Here is a 6,000-nt window from a genome sequence, read left to right as displayed (position 1 = left end):
GAATAGAAATTTAAAGGTAGCACTCAAGTAATGTACTTTGGAATGGCGGGAAAATACCATGTGGTAGGTAGGTATGGTGGACACAAATGGCATAGTATTTGGCTCAAGGATTTGGATGCACGAGAAGAATTCCTCTCAATACAAGGCTAGGCTAGCAAGGTTGTTTGAAGCAAACTCAAGTATAAAAGGTGCAGCAAAGATCACATATGAACATATTGTAGGTATTATAAGACTTTACATTGTCTCCTTGTTGTTCAAACACCTTAACCAGAAAATATCTAGACTCTAGAGATCAATCATGCAAACCAAATTTTAACAAGCTCTATGTAATTATTCATTAATAGGTACAAAGTACATGATGCAAGAGCTTAAACATGATCTATATGAGCACAACAATTGCCAAGTATCAAATTATTCAAGACATTATACCATTTACCACATGCGGCATTTTCCGTTTCCAACCATATAGCAATGAATGAAATAGTCCAACTTTCGCAATGAACATTAAAGATAAAGCTAAGAACACATGTGTTCATACGAAACAGCGGAGCGTGTCTCTCTCCCAAACAAAGAATGCTAGGATCCGATCTTATTCAAAACAAAAATAAAAACAAACAGACGCTCCAAGCAAAGCACATAAGATGTGACGGAATAAAAATATAGTTTCACTAGAGGTGACCTGATAAGTTGTCGATGAAGAAGGGATGCCTTGGGCATCCCCAAGCTTAGACGCTTGGGTCTTCTTAAAATATGCGAGGATGAACCACGGGGGCATCCCCAAGCTTAAACTCTTCACTCTTCTTGATCATATTGTATCATCCTCCTCTCTTGACCCTTGAAAACTTCCTCCACACCAAACTTAAAACAAACTCATTAGAGGGTTAGTGCATAATTCATATATTCAGAGGTGACATAATCATTCTTAACACTTCTGGATATTGCACAAAGCTACTGAAAGTTAATGGAACAAAGAAATCCATCAAACATAGCAAAACGAGCAATGCGAAATAAAAGGCAGAATCTGTCAAAACGAGACAGTCCGTAAAGACGAATTTTTAGAGGCACCAGACTTGCTCGGATGAAAATGCCCAAATTTAATGAAAGTTGCGTACATATCCGAGGATCACGCACGTAAATTGGCAGATTTTTCTGAGTTACCTACGGAGAACCATACCCAAATTCGTGACAGCAAGAAATCTGTTTACGCGCGAGTAATCCAAATCTAGTATTGACTTTACTATCAAAGACTTTACTTGGCACAACAATGCAATAAAATAAAGATAAGGAGAGGTTTCTACGGTAGTAACAACTTCCAAGACTCAAATATAAAACAAAAGTGCAGAAGTAAAATAATGGGTTGTCTCCCATAAGCGCTTTTCTTTAACGCCTTTCAGCTAGGCGCAGAAAGTGTGAATCAAGTATTATCAAGAGATGAAGCATCAACATCATTACCAGGGGTGTTGGGAGTTTCCTCCACAATGCATTGTATCTGGTCTATATAAGTAACTCCTCTTTGTACGCTTTGAGGCTTACTATTCTCATCAAACAAATTTTCAGGAACAAGCCAAGCATAATTATTTTCTAGAGCTTCATGCATTCCTAGGAGCTTACTAGGTATCGGTACTTTAATTTACTTACCATCATTAACATTACTAGTGTACCTTATTCTATCCATGTCCATCTTTTCAAGTGTTCTTTTAAAATCAGGGAACAAACCAAGCCTCTTATGCTTGATAAAAACTTTTCTAGCTTCTTTAGCTATATCTTCAAATTCTCTAACAAGGACTTTTAAAACAAAATTTCTCTTTTCTCCCATCTCCATATCAGAAAGTGTAAGAAACATATGTTGTATTATGGTATTGAGATTAACAAATCTAGTTTCCAACATGTGTACTAAACAAGCAGAAGCACTTTCATAAGTAGGAGCAACTTTTAATAATGGTATATCTTCAAAATCTTCATCCATACTAACATGGGTGAAAAATTCTTCTATATTATCTCTTCCAATGATAGACCCTTTTCCTACCGGTATTTTTTTCAGAGCAAACTTAGGAGGAAACATGATGAAATAAACAAAAAGTAAATAAATTAAATGCAAGTAACTAATTTTTTGTGTTTTTAATATAGAGAACAAGACAGTAAATAAAGTAAAGCTAGCAACTAATTTTTTTGTGTTTTTTGTTTTAGTGCAGCGAACAAAGTAGTAAATAAAATAAAGCAAGACAAAAACAAAGTAAAGAGATTGGAAGTGGAAGACTCCCCTTGCAGCGTGTCTTGATCTCCCCGGCAACGGCGCCAGAAAACAGTCTTGATGCGCATGAGACGCACGTCCGTTGGGAACCCCAAGAGGAAGGTGTGATGTGCACAGCAGTAAATTTTCCCTCAGAAAGAAACCAAGGTTTATCAAACCAGTAGGAGCCAAGAAGCACGTTGAAGGTTGTTGGTGGCGGAGTGTAGTGCGGCGCAACACCAGGGATTCCGGCGCCAACGTGGAACCTGCACAACACAATCACAGTATTTGCCCCAACATAATAGTGAGGTTGTCAATCTCACCGGCTTGCTGTAAACAAAGGATTAGATGTATAGTGTGGATGATGATGATTGTTTGCGAAGAACAGTAAAGAACAATTGCAGTAGATTGTATTTCAGATGTAAAGAATAGGACCGGGGTCCACAGTTCACTAGTGGTGTCTCTCCCATAAGATAAACAGATGTTGGGTGAACAAATTACGGTTGGGCAATTGACAAATAAAGAAGGCATAACAATGCACATACATATATCATGATGAGTACTATGAGATTTAATCGGGGCATTACGACAAAGTACATAGACCGCTATCCAAGCATGCATCTATGCCTAAAAAGTCCACTTTCGGGTTATCATCCGAACCCCTTCCGGTATTAAGTTGCAAAACAACGGACAATTGCATTAAGTATGGTGCGTAATGTAATCAATAACTACATCCTTAGACATAGCATCAATGTTTTATCCCTAGTGGCAACAGCACATCCACAACCTTAGAACTTTACGTCATCTGTCCCAGATTTAATGGAGGCATGAACCCACTATCGAGCATAAATACTCCCTCTTGGAGTCACAAGTATGAACTTGGCCAGAGCCTCTACTAGCAACGGAGAGCATGCAAGAACATAAACAACATATATGATAGATTGATAATCAACTTGATATAGTATTCAATATTCATCGGATCCCAACAAACACAACATGTAGCATTACAAATAGATGATCTTGATCATGATAGGCAGCTCACAAGATCTAACATGATAGCACAATGAGGAGAAGACAACCATCTAGCTACTGCTATGGACCCATAGTCCGGGGGTGGACTACTCACACATCGATCCGGAGGCGATCATGGCGATGAAGAGACCTCCGGGAGATGATTCCCCTCTCCGGCGGGGTGCCGGAGGCGATCTCCCGAATCCCCGAGATGGGATTGGCGGCGGCTGCGTCTGCGGAAGGTTTTCCGTATCGTGGCTCTCGGTACTGGGGGTTTCGCGACGAAGACTATATGTAGGCGAAAGGGTAGGTCAGGGGGCGTCATGAGGGGCCCACACAGTAGGCCGGCGCGGCCAGGGCTTGGGCCGCGCCGCCCTGTTGTGTGGCCACCTCGTGGCCCCACTTCGTTTCCTCTTCGGACTTCTGGAAGCTTCGTGGAAAAATAGGACCCCGGGCGTTGATTTCGTCCAATTCCGAGAATATTTCCTTACTAGGATTTCTGAAACCAAAAACAGCGAGAAAACAAGCAATCGGCTCTTCGGCATCTCGTCAATAGGTTAGTGCCGGAAAATGCATAATAATGACATAAAGTGTGTATAAAACATGTGAGTATCATCATAAAAGTAGCATGGAACACAAGAAATTATAGATACGTTTGGGACGTATCAAGCATCCCCAAGCTTAGTTCCTACTCGCCCTCGAGTAGGTAAACGATAACAAAGATAATTTCTGAAGTGACATGCTATCATAATCTTGATCATACTATTGTAAGCATATGAGATGAATGCAGCGATTCGAAGCAATGATGAAGATAATGAGTAAACAAATGAATCATATAGCAAAGACTTTTCATGAATAATACTTTCAAGACAAGCATCAATAAGACTTGCATAAGAGTTACTCATAAAGCAATAAATTCAAAGTAAAGGCATTGAAGCAACACAAAGGAAGATATAAGTTTCAGTTGTTGCTTTCAACTTCAACATATGTATCTCATGGATAATTGTCAACATAAAGTAATATAACAGGTGCAATAGGTAAACATGTAAGAATCAATGCACACAGTTGATACAAGTGTTTGCTTCTAAGATAGAGGGAATAGGTAAACTGACTCAACAATAAAGTAGAAGATAGGCCCTTCGCGGAGGGAAGCATGGATTACTATTTTTGTGCTAGAGCTTTTCATTTTGAAAACATAGAAACAATTTTGTCAACGGTAGTAATAAAGCATATGTGTTATGTATAAGATATCCTATAAGTTGCAAGAATATTTACTTACTAGGCTTTCTGAAACCAAAAACAGCAGAAAACAGCAACTGGCTCTTCGGCATCTCGTCAATAGGTTAGTGCCGGAAAATGCATAATAATTACATAAAGTGTGTATAAAACATGTGATTATCATCATAAAAGTAGCATGGAACACAAGAAATTATAGATACGTTTGGGACGTATCAGCACCCGGTCAACCGGACCTGGGGCCGGGCCGTCCGGTGCAGGGCCTGGTCGGACCGGGCCAGGGACCGGGTCAGTCGGTCCAGACCGGAGTGTGGGCCGGATCCCGACCGGGCAACTTCTTTGGCGTACTGGACATCGTCCGGCTGGCATAGGCGAGGGGGCCGGTTGGCGCCGGGGGCCCTGTCCTGCACCCGGTCCGACCGGGCCTGGGACCGGACCGGCCGGTCCAAACCGGGCCTGTGACCGGATCCCGACCGGACCACTTCTCCAACCTTACTGGACATCGCCCGGCTGGCACAAGCGTGAGGGCCGGTTGGCGCCGGGGCGCCCGGCCTGGAGCCCGGCCCAACCGGGTGTGTGACCGGACGCGCCGGTCCTATGGCCGGTCTGACCGGGCCACTGACCGGCCGCGGCAGAAACTCCCTTGTTGATTTTTCATCGAAGTGGGGGTCTCCCATTGCCTTCTTTTTCCATTGATATACCATTATACCTCTTTGGCTAATACCTGGGGATCATCTTGTAGACATGTATTAGACCAAATACTCTAGCACGGTGTCATAGTTACCAAAATAATGGATAAGGGTAAAATACCCTTACAAAAATTCATTTAGCTAGATGTATATAGATATATCTATATTAGCATCAAGTAATATAAATGGGAAGAAGTACTAAAATGAATTTGCAGAGCTCCCTTCCTCGATCATTAAAAACCAATCATATCTCTGGGACGGTAAGCAAGATCTAAGACATTTTACTATTGGCAGAGCTCCTGCCCCCTACAACAAGAACACAAACATCATTTAGCTAGTTGTATTTTTTTTGAAAGAAATAAAATTCTACACTGATTTTTTAAATAATAAGAACCGCAATCCACGTCCTTGGGACTTGAACCCATGTAACTAGGTTGTACAAATGAGATGGGCTCACTTCTTTTAGCTAGTTGTATACTTGTATTCATGATATAATTTTTGCTTTCTTTAGCAAAAATAACATATAACGCACATAAAACTAGCCCTAAAATTTCGACCCTTAACAAAACAACATTATAATGCATAGATAAAACCTATTCCTTAGTTGTTCAATGTACCAAGCATGCCATTTATCTTTTTCATACTTCTAGTTGCTCGCCATAAGTAATATTCTCGAACATGCAAGACTCCTCCAAGGAAAAATTTGATCTTCCATGATTTAGATTCAATGAACATCATCTATGATTCAACCCTATGAACACATAAGTTATCACTGCCATGCGATAAGGTTGCGAGTGCGTCATGGTGGCAATACCTCTGCTCGTGGTTAAGTGT

Source organism: Lolium rigidum, chromosome 1 (genome assembly GCF_022539505.1).
Source record: "Lolium rigidum isolate FL_2022 chromosome 1, APGP_CSIRO_Lrig_0.1, whole genome shotgun sequence".
Classification (NCBI taxonomy): domain Eukaryota; kingdom Viridiplantae; phylum Streptophyta; class Magnoliopsida; order Poales; family Poaceae; genus Lolium; species Lolium rigidum.
Note: the sequence above shows the minus strand (reverse complement) of the source record.